This window comes from Anthonomus grandis, chromosome 7, assembly GCF_022605725.1.
Source record: "Anthonomus grandis grandis chromosome 7, icAntGran1.3, whole genome shotgun sequence".
NCBI classification, from domain to species: Eukaryota; Metazoa; Arthropoda; class Insecta; order Coleoptera; family Curculionidae; genus Anthonomus; species Anthonomus grandis.
In genome coordinates this window covers 8513353-8524838 of record NC_065552.1, presented here as the reverse complement: position 1 = coordinate 8524838, position 11486 = coordinate 8513353, and the positions used below count along the sequence as shown (strand labels likewise).

The following is an 11486-nucleotide window of genomic DNA, read 5'->3' as shown; positions in this document are numbered from 1 at the left end:
CACTTTTCTTTCAGTTCTACCATTTGATGGTAAACAAGTCCATTTATTTTTCCGTGAATATTCTCCTTGTTTAAAATCATTGCTCTCTTATGGTTTCTTGTACTCATTAATAGTATTCTATTTTTTCCATTTGTCGTTTTTAAGATCTCCATTAAATCCTTATTTTTGTTTTCTAACCTAGTCTTTATATCCTTCCTTCAGATCATATTTTAGATTCTGATTTAAGTCGTTATGATTTGGAAAATATAACCATTCTTTTAGTCTATTTTTCAAACTTCTCCCATTGTCTTCATTTTAAAGTTAGCACGACCTTCCAGTTGCCTATCTACAACCGTCATTAAGTGGAAACTAACAATAACAACTATTCTACAGACTTAAGGGTACCGATATGCCAAAGAAATATGGATGAACGCAGTGAAGGCACGGTCGAGGCTTACATCGATGAAGGGCAGAATATACTGAAGATGCCCTCCTTTCAGTGTTCTTTTCGTTTTCTGAGATAACTGACACGTATTTCGGGAAAGTTGACTTTAAATTATAATTATGTATAGAAGCAATAGTAGTGACGACAGTGATTGCATGCCTTTCAGTGAGAAGTGGTAGATAATTTGTAGTTCCTCAAATCGCCAGCTTTCGTCATATCCTTGTTACAGGTTTAATCTCCAACAGATATATTAATTGATTTATTAATTTTTTTTTACCAAGATAAAGTAAATCGCAACCATAGTTTCATAAAATAATTTATTTAAAAATCATACATAAATATACATACTACACAGATATGATACCGTTAAGATGGTCCCTCCTAACATACCCGATCTGAAACGCAAGGAAAACCATTATTGGATGAGGAAAGTAAATAATAATATGGGATATTGTTTCATTGTTTTGTTGATTGAATAGAATTAGGAACTGCCATTGATTTTGCATTGATTTTACCTTGCAGGTCAATTTGGCCTATTTTAGATTTTAATGAATACTGAGCACATATTAACTATTTGTTTATTTTGTTCAAATCATAAGGATCAATAGTGATAAGAATGTTAATGTCAATCTGGTCTGTCAGTTTTTTTTTGTAAATTATTGTTGCTAAACCATGGCCTCAAGTTATAGATTGCTCCATAGTTGCAAATTACTTAAACCAATGTTGGTACCAGATAGTACCCAGTAGTTAAACCCAGCATGTCAACACCTAGGTACTTGACAGATAAATGCATTCCTTAAAATTTGGAGGGAACTGACAATCCTATTTTTAATAGATTCATTCTTTATCTGGTTCTAGAGTATGACAGATAGTTTCGCTTAATGCGGATGTGAAAAGGTAGACCCTATCTTAGCCTAATTTTTTTGTAGTTACTAGTATGTGCTAGGATAGCTTAATTGCTGATTTTCTAAGTAGGCCTAAGAGTTTATAGGGCTCCTTGTTTTTGTTGTGTTAAATAAACCCCAGAAAAGGCCACATTCCATCTTCGGTAAGTTAGCACATGTTACATGCCTAAGTCATTTTCCTATTTTTTTCATCTAATTAATTTCTTATTTGCATGCTTTTCGGTTTAACTCAAAAGAACATCAATGCATCCAACTTTTTAGAGAGCAATTTTATAAAATTTAACTTACTTACCCACACAAAAAATGCCATAAAATTGACAGCCATGTCGAACCTCATGTGTGGTCCCCATTTTTAGGCCTTCCTGTACCTTCTGCTTATCCTCTGCTTCTGCTTTTGCTGCATTTTTATTGTTACTGCTTCCACCTCACTTGCTACTCCACGTGTTACCACATCAAGTCGCTTGGATCATCACGTCCGGAACCTGCATTCCTCCCAATCGGCTACACCTAATACCGATTGCCTTCCACTACCTGCTAGACATTCTAGAAGCATCCTAATTGGTCGATCTGCTGCTGCCTCTTTTGACCCAAACGTATAGCTGCCAACAAAGGAGCCCCATTCAGTCAGGTGGGCCCTGCTACCAGTCGGAGAGACTCAGAATTTCAGGTAGCCCCTTTTCTTTTTTTGGCTTGGTTTCTTCAAGTATTGATTTATCGGCTCGTTGCAATTTATAGATTATTTTTTTTTTTTGAATTAATATGTAGAAATAATCACAGATTTTAAATTCAATTTAGTAAAATTGTTTATATAACCACCATCACTGATTTGATTTGAAATTGGGAACTGAGTATATACGTATATGCGAGGTATTATCAGATGTACAATTGAATAAGTATTAAGTGCTAAATTATACTTTATTTTCTTTCTCATAATTTTAAATTTCATAATTATAACTTAAGTATTAGAGCATTACTGTCTTTGTATTTATTTTTTTGAATTGAGGTTATAGATTAAATTAGTTGTCAATTATGACATTGATTTATCTTTCAATACTAAAGCTGGGTTTAACAATATAAAGCTGCGTTTTCTTTGCGTGCCCTAATAAAGGCTAATAATCATAACCCTGGAACCCACATTTAGGCATTGTGTGAGAAACAGTGCAATAAATTTGGCGCCCAACGTGTCAGTTCATGCTTTACCAATTTTTTTTTTCTAATGGCTTTTGATTATATTAAACATTAGCAGTTAATTTTGATTAGTTGTTTTAGAAGGTTGACTTTACCATTCTTATTTTTTTGACGTTTTCATCAGTTCAGTGTTTCTTCTCATTTTAAAAAAAAAGAGAATTATCAAATTTTATTTAGGTTGGTGACCAATTACCAAAAACCAAGGAAATATCTTCAGGTGTTGTAGGGAAGGATAAATGATTCAAGTGTTATAGGATTACAGGGTGGTGTGAGGGTAAAAAGAAGAAAAAGGAAAAAGAAAGAAAAGGGAAGAAAAGGAAAAACATTTTTTTTTTAATTCTTGAATAGAGGTATTGTCGAGAAGAAGTAGTACTTTATAAAGTATCATAGAGATATATATTTTCTTTTTCATTTTCTTTTATTATAGTTTGATTTGCTTTAGATAAATTGTTGGAACTTTGATTATGTAATTTTTTTAATGCGAACATTTATTTGTTGAAGTAATTATGAGTGATTAACATAATCGAAAAGTTTTTAAATATTTTGTTTTTTTTTATATTTTTTTTCTTTGATTTTTTTTTTTAAATCTGTTCATGCGCAGTACTGTAGTAAGTGTGTATAATAAGCTTATTTACTGGTATTACCTTTGATTGATTTTTATGACTTCTTTTGTTTTTTTTTTTTTATTTATTTATTTATTTTTTTTGAAGTACCTGACTATTCTTACTTCTTATTAGTAGGTCTGAATGATAAATATAACTATAGTCTTAACTGCTCTTATACGTAGTGTATTTGCTGTTGGACTTTGATTCCTTTTTTTTTAATTTTTTTTTTCTTAGGAAAGGGTGGGGGTGTCCTTTGGATACTTAATCATATTTTCCTTTTAATTTTTTTTTGTAGCTTATTTATTTAATTAACGTTATTAAATTATATATAATATATCTATAAATATATATATTTTTTTTGTCCCTCTATTTCGACATTTGAAATGGATGTTAATTATCTAGGTGGTGAGGAACTAAAATATGAGTTACACATTCGAGGTCTCCCATTAACCGGTTCTTTCGCTCAAAAACGGACCAGTCTTCGTGAGTCCTTGCGGTTGGAACGGGAGAAACACATTGATCCTCCTAGTTCCACTGTCTTCGACACGGATAGTGAGCTTTGCCTTTGTCGTAGTAAATTAATATCTATTGAACGGGATATTAAGACTCTCGGAAAGGATTATTGTGATGGAGAATCCAAACGGATTAATACCCTCTTGTTGCATTTGTACCAGCGTATTAATCGAGTCCATGTTGTGTCAGAAGTAGAGTCGGTTTTAAAAAATGAGATTGTAAGTTCATGCACTAAACTTTTTGGTGATCTTAATCTTGCTTCTCAAGGTATCATGCCTTCTTGCTCTTATGCCAACAAACCACCAGCTATTACCGTAACAGGAGCCACTCCATCTCACGAATCCCATGAATCCTTAAATACAGGAGACAACTTAGTAGTTTAAAATGACTTAATTGTTTTGAGTGATGAGGAATCTACACCTGTTGAAGAACTTGAAGCGGAACGTGTTAATTCCAATGTTGCTGCCGCATCGACTTCACAATGCGAGGTTGCAGAGCAGTCGATCCATTTGAATAATTTCCAGTCTGGTACTTCTACGTCCTTTGCACATTCAGCTATTAATAGGGAGTTGCCTCAGATTGAATCTCATAGCGATGCAGTACCCTATGGGACTACTTCCAATCCGTCTTTGACACAACAGTCTAGACCTCCACTCCAGGATTTATTGGAGCTTGCTCAAAGCAGTTGTCCTTATTTTAATCCTCAGCAGAGAACGTCAAGTACATCTGAGTCAAGACCTTCCTATGGTCGTTTCATGCAGCGCGACGGATCCAGAGTCTTTCAGTCTTCCGGAAATGAACTTAATGCAAAGTCCTCAATATCTTCGAATCCTATATCACAACCTCCTGTAAGTCAAATTAACTGTTATCCAGTGAGTTCAGCAAATGAGTCTCAATCAATGAGTCGTCAATCACAGGTTCGTTTTGGACCCCCCGTGGTTCATGCATCTCCTCCAGCAAACTCCACTGCTCATGGAGACAACTTGTCCCAGTCCATACCAATCAACGACTTAGTTCGTTATTTGGAAGAAGTAAATTTTTCTCCGACGGACACATCGAATCGAACTTACGGGCGTGAGCCGAGACAACTATCGCATCCCTCATACCATACACATGATGTGTTTCGATGGAATATTAAGTTTAATGGACAGACTAGTGTTAACGACTTTCTAGAGAGAGTTGAGGAAATACGTTTATCTCGAGGTGTACTTAAGGAGCAGTTACTCCGGTCTGCACCAGAGTTGTTTACTGGCGATGCCCTTCTTTGGTATCGTACCAATAAATTTGCCAGTTGGGATGATTTAGTAACTAAATTGAAAGATTCCTTTCGGCCTTATGACTATGAATATGGTTTGTGGGATGAAATACGTAGGCGCACCCAAGGATCACAAGAACGCGTCCTTACGTTTATTGTCGCAATGGAGAGTCTATTTCGAAAACTTTCAGAAAGTCCCTCCGAATCAGTCAAACTTAATCTTATTCGTCGAAATTTACTTCCTTATATTCAAAGTAGGCTTGCTACCCATGAAATCCATGATCTTCACGAGTTGACTAGGTTAAGTCGAGCAATTGAAGAGACCGAAGCCAGAGTGCAGAGATTTGTCCCACCCCCCACAAACATTAGACAGCTATTAGAACCTGAACTTGCCTACAGAAAACCCAGTCATCACGTAGCGTCAATTGAGTCTTATTCAGAGCCTAGTGATGTTAAGCCGATTATTCCTAATAATCATTCGGCTTATTCAACTTCTATAGATGCAGTTTCTTCTGTTGTAACCTGCTGGAATTGCGGTGACAGCGGACATCGTTTTCGTAAATGTTCTAAGCCCAAAACGTTCTTTTGTTTCCGATGCGGAAAGAGAGACGTTAGTGCAAAGACTTGTCCAACATGCTCAAAAAACGAGGCATCGGCAAGAGCATAGGCCGTCCCTCTTGCCTATCTTTTGAATCGCAATCGGCTATTAGTCTATCCAAACATGTTCGTACTTCTGCCGTCCTTGATTTCGTCTTGGCACATGCCAAAGGTGATGAGCGTCCTTATCTGCACATAGACATTTTTGGAAAATCACTATTAGGTTTACTTGATAGTGGAGCATCTCGAACTATTATTGGTTCTGCCGGATGGTCTGTTTTGTCTACTTATTGCACCCTTAAACAATCTGGGGCCACTGAGTGCACTGTAGCCAATGGACAACAATGTTCAATAAAAGGAATTGTGACCTTACCTATGAGGCTTCGCACTCGCGTAGTCCTTATGGATGTTTTGGTTGTTCCCTCCCTACCCCATTCCTTGATCTTAGGTATTGATTTTTGGACTCGTATGGGGATCATACCTGACCTTAACACTGGGGAATGGCATTTCAAAGATGTTGCTCCATACTACTGTCACGAAACTGCCGCAATTCAATCCGTTGATACTCTGACTCCAACACAAAAAGGAACTCTCGATCGACTTATCGAGGATGTCTTTTCCAACATGAGTTCAACATTGGGTTGTACTAATTTGGTCAAGCTAGAAATCAGGACAAATTCAGCACCTATCAAACAGCGCTATTATCCTCTTTCCCGTGCCCTTCAAAAGGATGTCAATACTGAATTGGAACAAATGATTGCCAATGGTATTGTGGAACCATCTATTTCACCCTGGTCATCTCCAATAGTAATGGTTAAGAAAAAAACTGGCGAATGGCGTTTTTGTGTCGATTATCGCGCTTTAAATCGTGTAACCATCAAAGACAGTTATCCCATACCTTTTGTTTCTGCCACTTTAGATAAATTAAGAGATGCCAAGTTCCTTAGCACGTTGGATATTAAGTCCGCGTATTGGCAAATACCTATTGCACCAGAATCTCGCCCTCTTACTGCATTTACAGTCCCTACTAGAGGACTTTTCCAATTTACCCGTATGCCCTTTGGGTTGACTAATGCCCCTGCAGTGTGGCAAAGACTGATCGATTCTGTTATTGGTGTTGACTTGGAGCCATACGTCTTCGTCTATCTTGACGACGTAATCATTTCCACCCCGTCGTTCGAGGAACATATTCGTGTTTTACGTGAGGTCATACAGAGGATCGTTAAGGCAGGTCTAACTCTTAACAGAGAGAAGTGTACCTTTTGTAAACCCGAGTTAAAATATTTGGGGTACATTGTTAATTCTTCCGGTCTACTAGTGGACCCCGATAAGATTGAGGCTATTCTGCGTATACCAACCCCCAAGACTGTTACTGATATTAGAAGAATTGTTGGACTCGCATCTTGGTATCGGAGGTTTGTCCCTAATTTTTCCACGATAGTATCTCCCTTGACCTCATTGACCATGAAGAACGTAAAGTTTGTATGGAGTCCTGAATGTGAAAATGCTTTTAATACTATTAAAGAGAAACTGGTCAGCGCACCGGTTTTATCATGTCCAGATTTTGATCTTCCTTTTATTATCCAATGTGACGCTTCCGATTTTGGACTTGGAGCTGTCCTTTATCAGGTTCAAGGTGACGAAGAGCACGCTATTTGTTTCCTAAGTAGGTCTCTTACCAAAAACGAGCGTCGGTATAGCACAACAGAAAAGGAATGTTTGGCTGTCATTTTCGCCATCGAAAAACTCAGACCATATGTGGAAGGTAGCCATTTTACAGTGGTAACTGACCACTATAGTCTTAAGTGGCTTAATTCAATCAAAGATCCTGTTGGTCGCATTGCTCGATGGGCTGTAAGGCTACAACAGTACGATTTTGACATAGTTCATCGTAAGGGTTAAGACAACATCGTCCCCGATGCATTATCTCGTTCGGTACCAGTGGTAGATGAGGTAGCACCTCTGAATGACATGTCAACGAACGATTCTTCTTTCCTGATCGACAAGTGGTATTCCCGCATGCTAAAACGCGTTAAAGAGCAACCATCTAAGTACCCACTATGGTGGATTTCTAATAATAAGCTCTATAAGCGCACTAAGTCAAAATACCCCGCTTTAGATAATCCTGACGATGCTTGGTTGCAGATTGTACCACGAAATCAACGATCTGATGTCATAAAGGCACATCACGATCCTCCCACCTGTGGTCATCTTGGAGTGTTTAAGACTCTTTCCCGTATTTCACAGAAATATTACTGGCCAAATATGAAGTGTGACGTAGCTAGGTATATTGCCCGATGTCACACTTGCTTAAGGACTAAACCTCTTCAAAAAGTCTCTTCTGGCCACCTTCTTAGTCCACAACCAACCCTGACTAGACCTTGGCAAATCCTCAGTGTAGATCTTGTGGGTCCCTTGCCTCGTTCTCGTTCTGGATATTCCTTCGTATTGTCAGTATATGATTTGTTCAGTAAGTATCCTCTCTTCTTTCCTTTACGAGTGGCTACCGCCAGCAGTATATTAAAATGGCTCGAGGACCATGTACTTTTGGTTTACGGAATCCCTGATAGAATCATTGCCGACAATGGACCTCAGTTTCGTAGTGGGGCTTTCCAAAATAAAATGCAAGAGTATGGTATCCAAATACGTTATACTGCTAATTACCACCCGCAGGCTAACCCTGTAGAGCGTGTCCACCGTGTTCTAAAAACCATAATCTCAAGCTATGTTGATGAGGATCATAGGACGTGGGATCTAATTTTGGCTAAGGCAGGTTGTGCAATCCGATCAGCAAGACACGAAGTTACGGGTCTAACCCCAAACTTTGTAATTTTTGGTAGAGAACTTCGATTTCTGTGTCCCACCCCGACTTTAATTTCTCCATCTAACCCTAATGATTCCGATCCAACTTTGCGATCGAAAACATTGGAAAAGGTATTTGTCGATGTTCAGAAAAGACTAAAAAGGGCTTGCGAGCAACGTAGTAGGCGTTATAACTTACGGCATCGCGATGAGCGTTTTCAACTTGGTCAGGAGGTATGGCAGAGAAATTATGTTATCTCTAATGCTGCCAAAAACTTTACTTCAAAGTTCGCGCCTAAATATCTTGGGCCCTACAAGATCAGCAAAATTCTCTCTCCATGGTCCTACGAAGTTTCGGACTTGACAGGCCGCTGTCGTGGAGTTTGGCATGCTAAAGATTTAAAGGCACATCCACCTGATAATAACGTTCAAGATCAAATCTAATGTTAGTATCTAAGTTATAAGTCAGCGTAAATTAATTATTATAATAGATTCGTTTCTTTGTAGTTATTTTGAGGGTTCTTATAATGTTGTATTATATTAAGTATTTTCAAGTTAGGATTTCTTTTATTAGTTATTTAGTTAGATTAGTTTTTCTTTATTAGGGATTGAATTTCCATTGCAAGTTTCAGGTAAACTTCCTTTTCAGGAAGGAGGGGTGTGTTACAGGTTTAATCTCCAACAGATATATTAATTGATTTATTAATTTTTTTTTACCAAGATAAAGTAAATCGCAACCATAGTTTCATAAAATAATTTATTTAAAAATCATACATAAATATACATACTACACAGATATGATACCGTTAAGATGGTCCCTCCTAACATACCCGATCTGAAACGCAAGGAAAACCATTATTGGATGAGGAAAGTAAATAATAATATGGGATATTGTTTCATTGTTTTGTTGATTGAATAGAATTAGGAACTGCCATTGATTTTGCATTGATTTTACCTTGCAGGTCAATTTGGCCTATTTTAGATTTTAATGAATACTGAGCACATATTAACTATTTGTTTATTTTGTTCAAATCATAAGGATCAATAGTGATAAGAATGTTAATGTCAATCTGGTCTGTCAGTTTTTTTTTGTAAATTATTGTTGCTAAACCATGGCCTCAAGTTATAGATTGCTCCATAGTTGCAAATTACTTAAACCAATGTTGGTACCAGATAGTACCCAGTAGTTAAACCCAGCATGTCAACACCTAGGTACTTGACAGATAAATGCATTCCTTAAAATTTGGAGGGAACTGACAATCCTATTTTTAATAGATTCATTCTTTATCTGGTTCTAGAGTATGACAGATAGTTTCGCTTAATGCGGATGTGAAAAGGTAGACCCTATCTTAGCCTAATTTTTTTGTAGTTACTAGTATGTGCTAGGATAGCTTAATTGCTGATTTTCTAAGTAGGCCTAAGAGTTTATAGGGCTCCTTGTTTTTGTTGTGTTAAATAAACCCCAGAAAAGGCCACATTCCATCTTCGGTAAGTTAGCACATGTTACATGCCTAAGTCATTTTCCTATTTTTTTCATCTAATTAATTTCTTATTTGCATGCTTTTCGGTTTAACTCAAAAGAACATCAATGCATCCAACTTTTTAGAGAGCAATTTTATAAAATTTAACTTACTTACCCACACAAAAAATGCCATAAAATTGACAGCCATGTCGAACCTCATGTGTGGTCCCCATTTTTAGGCCTTCCTGTACCTTCTGCTTATCCTCTGCTTCTGCTTTTGCTGCATTTTTATTGTTACTGCTTCCACCTCACTTGCTACTCCACGTGTTACCACATCAAGTCGCTTGGATCATCACCTCCGGGACCTGCATTCCTCCCAATCGGCTACACCTAATACCGATTGCCTTCCACTACCTGCTAGACATTCTAGAAGCATCCTAATTGGTCGATCTGCTGCTGCCTCTTTTGACCCAAACGTATAGCTGCCAACAAAGGAGCCCCATTCAGTCAGGTGGGCCCTGCTACCAGTCGGAGAGACTCAGAATTTCAGGTAGCCCCTTTTCTTTTTTTGGCTTGGTTTCTTCAAGTATTGATTTATCGGCTCGTTGCAATTTATAGATTATTTTTTTTTTTTTGAATTAATATGTAGAAATAATCACAGATTTTAAATTCAATTTAGTAAAATTGTTTATATAACCACCATCACTGATTTGATTTGAAATTGGGAACTGAGTATATACGTATATGCGAGGTATTATCAGATGTACAATTGAATAAGTATTAAGTGCTAAATTATACTTTATTTTCTTTCTCATAATTTTAAATTTCATAATTATAACTTAAGTATTAGAGCATTACTGTCTTTGTATTTATTTTTTTGAATTGAGGTTATAGATTAAATTAGTTGTCAATTATGACATTGATTTATCTTTCAATACTAAAGCTGGGTTTAACAATATAAAGCTGCGTTTTCTTTGCGTGCCCTAATAAAGGCTAATAATCATAACCCTGGAACCCACATTTAGGCATTGTGTGAGAAACAGTGCAATATCCTATAAACCAAAAAAGGCAGTACGTACGGTGATACCATCATCTATTTTAAAGAGCTTAAGTAACACCAGTCAGGCAGATTTTATATGCTTATATTAGAATGAGCCTGGATACATTTTAATATATTTTTGATAATACAGAAACGAAAATTTAACGTTGCAATTATAACTATTATACAAACCCTATATAAGCTGAAGAAAAACTGGTAGTGACACTAAGAAAAGTATACTTTTGATTTATAGTTTAATTGACTTAAATCAATAAATAGAATTATCATACAGAAAAAATGTTTATTAAAAAAATAAAAAGTTTGCCGTTTCAGTAGTAGAGAGGCGTTAATATGGTCGGATAATATGCGTATTCCAAGATGGTTCAGATGAAGAAAACTTAAGTTGTGGATTTGTTCGTACTTAAGCCGCAGAGAATTGGAAAACGCTATATCGTCATCATTGGATTGGTTGGTTGCAATGGATTATTTACCCTTAAAGCTAGGCTTTCCGTTTTAATGTCAATTAGCTGCTTTCCAATTTCTATTTGTAGCGAAAACTGAATAAATTTTAGAACGAGCATAATTTAAAGGTGATATAGATAGAATCACACTCTGTGATTCAGAATTAGGGCTGATCACATTTTCTACTGAGATCTACTATCAGATTCCCCTGAAAGATTTGGATTCTCCGAATTG

The 11486-nt window shown here is 36.7% G+C and overlaps 1 long non-coding RNA gene across 1 annotated transcript; it reads right to left on the bottom strand.

Annotated features, from left to right (window-relative positions):
- Positions 1–726: 726 nt before the first annotated feature.
- LOC126738634 (uncharacterized) lies at positions 727–9691 on the bottom strand. The gene is made up of 2 exons (XR_007661401.1): positions 9544–9691; positions 727–1237 (listed from the first exon to the last, which is right to left on the bottom strand). It is a non-coding gene; the product is annotated as an uncharacterized LOC126738634 (long non-coding RNA).
- Positions 9692–11486: the final 1795 nt, after the last annotated feature.